Consider the following 11399-nt stretch of genomic DNA (forward strand, 5'->3'; position numbering starts at 1 on the left):
AAAGTGAAATATTGACATTGGCCCACTTAGAACCAAGTCACAAAATTAATATAGGTAGACCTGCAGCCATCTCCAAAAAAAAAGACCGAGACCCCTAAGAGTCTACAAAAAATAGATATATTTTGTAAAAGCCTCAACTATGCTTGTACATTTTTTGAAATTTTTAAATTAATTGCATCTCATCTAAAATAAAACAAGAAATTACGTTTTTTATGGAGAGGTGAGGGAGAAGGCGTGGTGGCTAAAAATTGCGCTAAGTCTTGTTTTCTAATCACATGAATGTAAAAAAATTGAATTCTGGGTGTGAGAACATTTTGCCTATCTTAACATGGGGTACACTTTAATTTATTTATCCCGTCCATAAGTAGAAAGTTTGATGCGCCACTGTCGACGTATGTGCCACTGAAAAGTGAGGGCATAGTGCTCATAATAATGTGTCTTCTGTTAGGTTCTACTATTTAAGTTATAGTCTCTTACGGTACCTAAAATGATTAACAAATTTTACCTATCCGGGCACTTAGTCTATGAATACCACTAGTGATTTTTGGGAAAGTCAATAGAAAAGGTGTACTATCACGAGGGTATCGAAATTTGTATCAACATTTAAGCAAAAGAAGCAACCAACCATTTTCATTCATTTCAATATTGTGAAAGAGCTAAGCATTGTCCATAAAAACGTTTAACAGACGACTTTCTTAGTTTGCTTTTTAAAATGAGATTTTCTAAATTAAATAATGTTTATAAACACAAATTTATTGCAAATTAAACCCGAAGGTAAGCCTTTTTTCGATTGTTTATGATTATTAAAATAAACAACAAATATGTTTAAAGTACATTAAATGTTTTAACCTTTACCAAAATCAAAACACGCCATTGAAAAAGTTATAATAAAAAACACTTATTTACAAAAAATTGTATGCCCCATTGCACTGGAGATAATTCTTTTTTTATTCACAGAGCAATTGTTTATAAACATTAAGGAGTGGAAATTTAGGTACTTTCTAATGAATGTTCAGTGTTTCGTTTAAAATTTAATTAGCTTTAATATATTTATAATTAACATTGTGGAAACTTGTTAAAATTAAAGAACCAAAAAAGGCCGCCGAGGACACATGGTGGGGGAAATTCCTTTCACTCTCATGAAAACTAAAAAATGAACTTTAGAACGGAGCGCGCTTGAAAAACTGCAATATCTCGGGTTCTTCACGACGCCGCACGGTGATCCTTTTTCATAATCTATGGTTGCAAAAGGTATAAAATTCATCTTCAAGTAATCGGTTGTAATGACACTCATTGAATACCTAGATAGCCAGGTAAACAAAATAAATCATTCTTAGAACTCAACTCCCACCTCGAAGTGAACAATTGAAACCGAAAGTTGTACTTCTTTACCGAACTTACGCTCAGTAGTTTCAGGCAATTTACCAGCGCCCGCGCTCTTTCAAAGTGAATTTAAGTGTACCTAAAACTGTTATTTTAATATCTTTTTGAAATGGAAGTCGATCGAACAGGTATATTTACAATATTATGAAACAATAGTTGTACCTTTGTTGATACAAAAAATATTTGATTGTAAAGATGATGATAGATTAGCACTAATATAAGAATTTGTAAAGATTTTAATAGAGTAGAACTTTTGGGATTGTTCGGTATTTTTGCTAAACTATTTTTTTATTGTTACTTTATTTATTTATCTCTCAGAAAAAGTTACTCTTGTGTGCTTGAACGTGCCCTTTCTATATTTTTTAATTTTTGTAGGTTCTTGTATTTTACATATACAACAATGTTTTACCTGTATACGAATTTTCAGTCCCTTATATTTAGTCTAAGAGCTGGGAGAGGATTTTGTGCGTGATAAGTAATATGGAAAAACTATACGGGGATATATTGAATTAGTTGTGTACGACTTTCCTCAACGGCCGGAAACCAGAGTGGGGGCGAGGGTAGTTATAAGAGGTCAAAGTCGCGGTTTTTATTTTTTCTTTTGTGACGCTCATGATGGAGATAGTGCACCAAAATTTTTGAATAAGTAGATCATGACATTACTAAGTAAAATCTCCAGGGGCGGAACGCTGCTTGGCGGGCAAATGTTGTGATCCGTCACAAAAAAATAATACAAACTGTGATTTTGACCCCTTAAAACTACCCTCATCCCCAACTCTGGTTTCCGCTCCTGGAGATTTTGCTTAGTTACGTCATGATCTACTTACTCCCAAATTTTGATTCACTATCTCGATCACGAACGTCACCAAAATCCTTTATAATTTTTATATTCACTCCTGCCCCCACCCCTTTGTCGGCACGCAACGTTCCGCCCCTGCAGATTGTACTTACTTACATCATGACCTACTTATTACCATATTTTGGTGCACTTTCTCGATCATGAGCGTCACAAAAAAAAATAATAAAAACCGTGATTTTGACCCCTTATAACTACCTTCGTCCCCCACTCTCGTTTCCGGCTCTGGGGATTTTACTTAGTTATGTCATGGTCTACCTATTACCAAATTTTGGTGCACTATCTCAGTCACGAACGTCGCAAAAAAACCCTTTATATTTTTTATATTCACCCCTACCCCCATTTCTTTGTCGGCCACGCAGCGTTCCACCCCTGGAAATTTTACTTAGTTACACGTCATGACCTACTTATTCCCAAATTTTGGTGCACTATCTCGATCATGAGCGTCACAAAAAAAATAATAAAAACCGCGACTTTGACCCCTTATAACTACCCTCGTCCCCCACTCTAGTTTCCGGCCGTTGGGGAAAGTCATGTGCACAACTAATTCAACATATTCCCGTATAATTTTTGCCATATTACTTATCACGCACAAAATCCGCTTCTATTTCTCCGAATAATTGTGGTGTAATTTTTTTGCAACCATAGATCGTCAGAAAGGACCACTGTGCGCCGCGCCGACGGTATGTAACTCACTATATTCAAAAATTGACCTTTCGCTGAGTTTTTCAAAAATGCTGTCGTAGTTGCTGATAATGTATCTGTTTCAGTTTCGTCCGGCCACCCGGTATAAATATACATCTATTTTTTTGCCATTAAATAAAAGTCTCCTCAGTTCTATATTCAATATTAACTCACATTAAACAATGAAACTAATTTTTTCATTCGAAACTACCCCGTAACTAAACACCACTATTGCCGAACATTGTATTTGATGTTATAGAGGTAAGAGAGTTGTCTTCTGATTGTTCTCTTATTTATGTTTGGACTAAGTGTACAGTAGACCCTGATTGATGTTCACTTCAATTGTTTAACTTCATCCATAGCCACCTGTTATTCGACTGTTTACTCCTTAGCTTACTTCGATGCACTTCAAAGGGAGAATCCGAAGGGATAATTCCTTAATTATGAAGAGGAGTAGCAGACGGGTTGTATGAAATTTTAGTTATTTTCTCTTTTTCAGTACTTACTTCATGTAGACAGTGATAATTAAGTCTTATAAAGGACACGTATGAAACATAAGGAATGTGACAAAAATTCAATTGATATACTTGCTTTTTTGGTAATTTTCTACAATCTTTAAACATAATGTTTGTCTTTGTCTGAAAAATAGTACAATCTTATATTGGTTTACCATATTTATGTAACTAAAGTTATTAGTAAACTACCATTTATTGGTAAATAAAACGAAATTGGTAAGTTTTGATGGACGCAATTGGAATAGATCTTTCGTTGTTAAGTTACTGAGTTGTAAAGTGATTTTAAAGATGACAACTAAAAAGGATATAAAAAAAGCTGCATTTGTTATTCTTCTTCTTCTTCTTCTTGTAGAGGCTATTCGTTTGGCATGTTGGCGACTATCGTGTCAGTCTGTAATTTGCACAAAGCTGCTCTTAAAAGATTTGTAGTTGTTATGTTAAACCATGAGGCAACAACGCATTGTGCGAAATAAAAGTGTTAAACATTTTCACCAGAGTTTATTCCGATTTTTGAGGTAATAGTGCGAAATAAAATATTAACTATATGCGAACATTTGTATAAGGTCATAAACTATCTAAAGTGCAAAAAATAGTGGCAAAAATCGGCCTATAAGTAACTTATAGAACATTTTATTTTAATCAAAACAAACGACATTTTATAAATTCCAGTTCTTTTGACAACAGATAAGAGAACAAGTCTTGATCAAATTAAAAGCGACGTTGCCGGTTTTCCAAAAAGTTTTAAAAATCCAAGAAAGGAAATCAATCAATTAATAATAAACTAAGTAAACAAGATTTCGAAGTAAAAAGAATTTTAATATATTTAAAGTCATACTCAATTATTGCTTGAGAAGTTCTAGAGCCTTCGCCGGGTCGACTGGGGAACTAGAGCTTATCGCTTGCTTTAATATAGAGTACAAATACATAAAAAATGGTGGATAGTGATAATGATTACACCTCAGAAGACAGTAAAAAGAGAAGTCTAGAGATAGATGCAGACAATATTTTTAACAAGAGCAAGAAACTATCCAGAACACCAACCAAACAACAGAAAGATGAAAACAAAATTGATCAGCTTTTAAAAATGATGCAAAATTTAACAGATCAAACACAAAGTTTAACATCGGAGGTAAAAGGAATAAAAGAAGAACAACGAGAATATAGAAATGACCTCCGAGAATTAAGAAAAGAAATAAATGAATTCAAACAAAGTAACCAACAACTACAAAAAGAAAATGATGAAATGAAACAGGAACTAAAGATAGTGAAAATGAAGGTAGAAAAGTTCGAGAAAGAGAGAAAAGCTAACAATGTTATTGTCCAGGGTCTACCGATGGATACAAATAACCCAAATGTAGTCAATGAGGTTATGGCAGATTTCGTGGAAAGAGAATTAGGTATTAAAGTAGAAATAGAAGAAGCTTATAAAATAGGGGACAAAACATGTCTTGTAAAACTAAAAAACAAAAATGAAAAAATAAAAATTATGAAGAACAAAAACAAACTAAGGAATTCAAAGCCGGAAATATATATCAATAACGATCTAACGCAAGAAGAGATGAAAATACAACAAGAAATACGGAGAATTGCAAAATTTCAAAAAGAAAACGGTAAGAACACTAGAGTAGGTTATCAAAAATTAATTATTGACGGGACTGAATGGAAATGGAACAAAGAGAAGAATGAACTGGAAAGGGCAAAGCAGGACACGCCAAAAAACTGATAAAAAAACAAATATTGGATACAACACAAAAAACGGACACGAAAATGGCAAAGAAAAAGGACCTGAACAGATTAGATAAAATAAAACATACGAACACAAAAAAATATAATAAAAAACCGAAAAAATGTGATCAACTAAAAATAAGTACGTGGAACATCAGAACAATGCTTGAACCAGGAAAAATGCAGGATATCGTCTCAGAACTAGAAAGATACCAAATTGATATTGCAGTGATTCAAGAAATCAGATGGGCAGGTCAAGGAGAAATAAATAGAAAAAACTACACACTACAGTACTCGGGACATGAAAAACAAGGTCAATATGGAGTTGCTTTCATAATTATGGGAAAAATAAAAAATAACATTATGCAATTTAAACCAATAAATGAACGTATGGCTTACCTGAGAATTAACGCCAAACCATTTAATATATCAATCATAAACGTATATGCCCCAACTGAAAGTGCTACTGCGGAGGAAAAAGACAAATTGTATGAGGAACTCGAACGAGAAATGGAGAAGTTACCTAGAGAAGACACAATACTGGTAATGGGAGATTTTAATGCCCAAATAGGTAAGGAAGACTACATTAACCAAGTAGCAGGTAAGCACACAATACACGAAAAAACTAACGACAATGGCCAACGATTATGTAATCTAGCATCTAGTACCAATATGATTATCGTCAGTACAAAATTCGAACATCCCAAATACCATAAAGTGACGTGGATTTCCCCAGACCAAAAAACATGGTCACAAATAGACCATATTCTGATTACAAGAAGGAAGCAAACATCGGTAACAGACGTGAGGTCCTACAGAGGTGCACATGCAGACACAGACCATTTTATGGTGACTGCAAAAGTAAGACAAAAAGTCAAAAGAACACTAAAAAACACGACAACAAAAAATAAATGGCACGTAGAAAAACTGAATACTCCAGACATAAGGATTAAATATGCTGATGACATGAACAAAAAACTGAAGGAACAATCTAAACCTACAAAGGATATAGAAACAGAATGGAGAAATATAAAAAAATGTATAAATGAAACAGCGGAAGTACACGTAGGGATAAAAAGAAACAAAAAAAGACAAGAATGGTATAATGAAGAATGCCATAAAATGTTAAAAAAGAAGGTAGAAATGAGACAAATGTGGATAAGAACAAATAGACAGGATTATAGGGAAGAATACAATATAATAAGGCATGCATGTAAGAAAAAAATAAGGAAAATTAGACGTGAGTGGTTGGATGATAAGATAAAAGAAATAGAAAAAGAGAGTAAGAACAGAAACACAAAAGAATTCTATAAGAAAATTAGTGAGCAGAACAAAACGTTTAAAGGAAAGATAAAAAGCATAAAAGATAAAAATGGAAAAGTATCAGAAAACGATGAAGAGTATAAAGAAATTTGGACTAACTATTTTAAAGAATTATTAACAGAACAACAAGATCAAGACCTAAATGAAAACAGAGGAGAAGAGACAATGATGTTAGGAAACCAGCTACAAATACCAACAAAAGAGGAAGTTGGGGAAATTATTAATAGCAGCCGTAATGGTAAAGCCTCAGGATCGGACTGTATCAATATGGAGCTTATAAAATATGGTGGTGAAGAATTAAAAGATAGATTATACAATTTAATAAAAGACATATGGGACGAAGAAAAAATGCCGGAAGAATGGTACAAAGGACAAATTATCACGATTCATAAAAAAGGAGATCAACAGATGTGTAAAAACTACAGAGGACTGACGCTATTAAACACAGCATATAAAATCATGTCCGCCTTAATACAACGAAGACTGACCGAAGCTACCACGAATATCATAGGACACTATCAATGCGGATTTGTTAAGGGAAAGTCTACAACAGATGCCATACATACAGTTAAACAAATTATGGAAAAAGCTCATGGATATAAAATAGAAATTGAACTGCTTTTTATAGATTTTCGACAAGCATTTGATACAATAAATAGATCAAAACTAATGGTAGCTCTGAAAGAAATGGGAATACAACATAAATTAAGAAGATTAATACAAATGACAATGAGTAGAACTGTAGTTAGTATAAAAACTCAAGTAGGCGACACAGAAGAATTTGTCATCAATAAAGGGGTGAGACAAGGAGATTCATTATCAGCAACTCTGTTTAATCTTGCCCTAGAATACGTCGTCAGGAAGATCAACAAAGGCACCCTCCGAACGAGAGAAGGACAAATAATAGCATACGCTGATGATATTGTGCTAATAACAAAAAATAGAAAAACAATGGAACGAATGTTAAACGAAATGGTAACAGAAGGAAAAGTAATGGGATTAAAAATAAACCAAGAGAAAACTAAAATAATGAGATTTGACAAAAACTTTGAAAACAGAAAGGTTAGAGTAGGAGAATACACTTTTGAAGAAGTCGAAAAATTTAAATATTTAGGAATATTAATAACAAACAATGGAGAAAGAGAAACCGAAATCAAAGAAAGGATTATTACAGCAAATAAGAGCTTCCATGCAAATAAAAAATTACTTAAAAATAAGTTATTGAGTAAGAAATCAAAAATGAAAGTATACAAAACAATAATTCGACCGACGATGATGTATGCAGCCGAAACTCTTAGCATGACAAAAAAACAAGAGGAAAACCTTAGAATACAAGAAAGAAAAATACTAAGAGCAATATTAGGACCAATAAAAATAAATGACAATGAATTTAGACAAAGAACGAACCTTGAGTTACTGGAAGAAATTGAGGAGGATATAGTATGTAAAATAAAACAGCAAAGAGCAAAATGGCTAGGACACATATGGAGATCCGGATCAACTACGACGATATACTCAATATTGGAATGGACACCAGCTGGCAAAAGAAGACGTGGAAGACCAAGATCTACATGGTTACAAGAAGTAGTAAGTGATCTCAACAATGCGGGCATACGACATTGGAAAGGGAAAACCAGAGACAGGAAAGAGTGGAGAAAAATAACAGAGAAAATTAAATAACGAACATGAGGACTGATCTACCTCAAAACATAGATCTAGAGAGCGTAAGCGGCGTAACCCCTAAAGGGGTGTTTAGCCACTATATATATATGTTAAACCATGTACTTAGATTTTTTAGCCAGTAAACCCTTGCCCCTCCCGGTCCTTGTTTTCCTTCTACTTTTCACTGTTGGATTATTTGCAGCAGTCCAAATCTCTCTTTGTTCCTCATGATGTGACCGAGGTATTCGATTTTGGCTGTTTTTATTGTGGGTAACAGCTCTTTTTCTTTTTGTATTCTCAACAAAACACCCTGATTAGTAACGTGATAGGTATATAATATATTCAGGATTCGACGCTAAAGCCACATTTCGAAAGCCTCAAATTTCTTGCAGATGATGGCGTCTGTGAGAGTCCACGAATGGTCTCCGTACAACAGTATAGGAAAAATATAACATCGAAGTAACCTGATTTTTATGGGTATTGATAAATAATGATATTTGAATAGCTTAGGCATTTTGTCAAATGTAGATCTTACTTTCTCTATTAGTGGAGTCACTGAAGGTTTTTACCTCCGATTTCGTTGAACCTTCATCGATTTTCATGAACATTGGTGTGTAGTTAGAAAATACTTCAAGGAACAAAGGTGACATGATTCCAACTTGCGCTTTTACCCTGAGGGTGGATGCCACCCCTTATAGGGGGTGAAATTTTTTTTATTAAAAATAAAACCAGAAATCGTTAGAGGGCCAACTTCTAAGCAAAAGTTGTTATATAAAATTATTAACATAAATCAATACTTTTTGAGTTATTAAATATCAAAGATTTTATTTTTCCTTAAAAAAATGCATGTTTTAAAGCAGTTTTTCACGTATTACTCAAAAACTATAAGCTTTTGTTAAAAAATTATAATTACCAAAATTAAAGAAAATAAAAAATTTAATACACTGCCTACTTAAAGAACTAAACTAATGTTATTTCAAAGTGAGTTATGGGTAATTGAAAGTATATTTTTTTCGACGATTACTCAAATCTAAGTATTCAAGCTTACATAACGGTAAAACGATGAATTTTATAGAATTTATTTGTTAAGCACTAGTCAAAGTACTTTTGAATACCTATCAAATGAGCTCCAGTAGAAGTTAATAGCATTAAATTTAAGCAAGTTATGATGAAAATAAGAGAACCCTTTCGATTTTTTTAGGAAAAAGTGAAAAATAAAACATACGCCATTTCCACAAAAATTAAAATTTGTGGTAATCCCCACAAAAATTTCTTTAGGTTAACATAGTTAATGATTTCAACAATTTTGACCGGTTTAGAATGCATATTTTTGAAAAAAAGGTATGATTTAAAAAAATCAGAATTTTTAATATTATCGTACCTTTCATTTTCTTTTGATAATAACTCCAAAAATACTCAATATTCGTAAAAAATTATATATAACCAAATTTTATTTTTTTCTGTTCCAAATACTCTACCCATTTTACTATTTCCGTAGAGTAAAAAATAACCGAGATAGAAACGTTTAAAATTTCAATTTTGCTGCGAGAACCATGTAACCGGGGCCGTTTAACCTTCTATTTTTTAAAAAGTAAGAGGTTTAAAAGATTAAGTTCGACGTTTTTTAATGACTCTTGGAATCAATTTTGATTATTGTTTAGGTGAACCTCATATCTTAAAAATTAACGGAGTTAATATAGAGTTATTTACAAAAGAACAATAACATTTTTTGGAAAAAAATTTAAAAGTTAAAATTTTGAAACATTTTTGGTGTATAAATTTTAATGCTATCAACTTGTTCGAGGGCTTATTTGATAGATATTTCTAAGAACTTTGACAAATGTTTAATAAGATTATGTTATAAAATGCATCATTTTCCCGGTATTTAAGCTTAAATACTTAGATTTGTGTACTCGAAGAAAGAAATATACATTCAATTACCTATAACTCACTTTTAGATATTATTGAAAGGTTTTTCGAGTAGGGAGTTTATTTGATTTTTTATTAGCCTTAATTTTGATAATTATAACTTTTTTGTAAAAACTTATAGTTTTTAAATTATTTATGAAAAATCGGAAAAGAACATGCATTTTTCTCACAAAAAAATAAAATCTTTGATCTTTAATAACTCAAAAAATTTTGATTTATTTTAATAACTTTATATAACAAATTTTGCTTATAATTTGTCCCTATATCGAATTGTGGGGTTATTTTTAATAAAATAATTTTCACCCACGAGGAGGGGTGGCATCCAACCCCAGCGTAAAAGCGCAAGTTGGCACCATGTCACCTTTGTTCCTTGAGATATCCTCTAACCACTCACCAATTTTTTTTTATTTTATTTAAAACTTACAAACACCACCTAGGTAGTAATTACATGTAAGAGTGCTCATTACTTGGTATAACAATATACACACAAAAAGTACAAAAAAATACAATATACACACAAGTACAAAATAAAAGTACAGAAAGTAAACACATTAAAAAAAAGACACAAGTTAATAAAATTTTAAAATTGAGCCCATTACTTATCTATTGATGATAACATTTTTTAATATCCCTTACACTGCAGTTAAAGAGGTCTATATCACAGATATTTATTAATGCATTACACTGATATTGCATATAGTTTATTATTGCACAAGGATTATATGGACTACAAGAAAATAGGTCATTACTGTTTACTCTTAGGTTGACCTTTGGCACATGAAACCTAATAAAATTGATCAAACCACATGTCTTATATTTAACATTGTTAATAATATTATGTATAAACACAACACAATGCATATTTCTTCTTTGCTCTAATGACTGCAAGCCAAATATTTGAAGCAATTCTTTTGATGGCGTAAGGTGACTATACACATTGTATTTCTTAAGGTATAAATACCTTAGAAATCTTTTTTGTACCTTTTCTATATGATTAATATGAAATTTGGCTTCAGGAGCCCATACCACTGATGCATATTCCAAGTTTGGTCTGACTAAAGCGTTATATAGTCTAATGGTTGTGTTTATACTAAAGTGTTTGGAATTTCTTATTACAAATCCCAATATTTTGTAGGCCTTATTAACAATATGTATATAGTGTTCATTAAATTTCATGTTAGCCTGTAGGTATATTCCCAAATCTTTACATTTGGTTTTCCTAGATACTACACAGTTGTCAATTCTATAATTATTTTGAATGTAGTCGATTTTGCGAGTAAAAGATATGACTCCACATTTCTTAATATTCAAGATCATATTGT

The sequence above is a fragment of the Diabrotica virgifera genome, chromosome 3 (genome assembly GCF_917563875.1).
Source record: "Diabrotica virgifera virgifera chromosome 3, PGI_DIABVI_V3a".
NCBI classification, from domain to species: Eukaryota; Metazoa; Arthropoda; class Insecta; order Coleoptera; family Chrysomelidae; genus Diabrotica; species Diabrotica virgifera.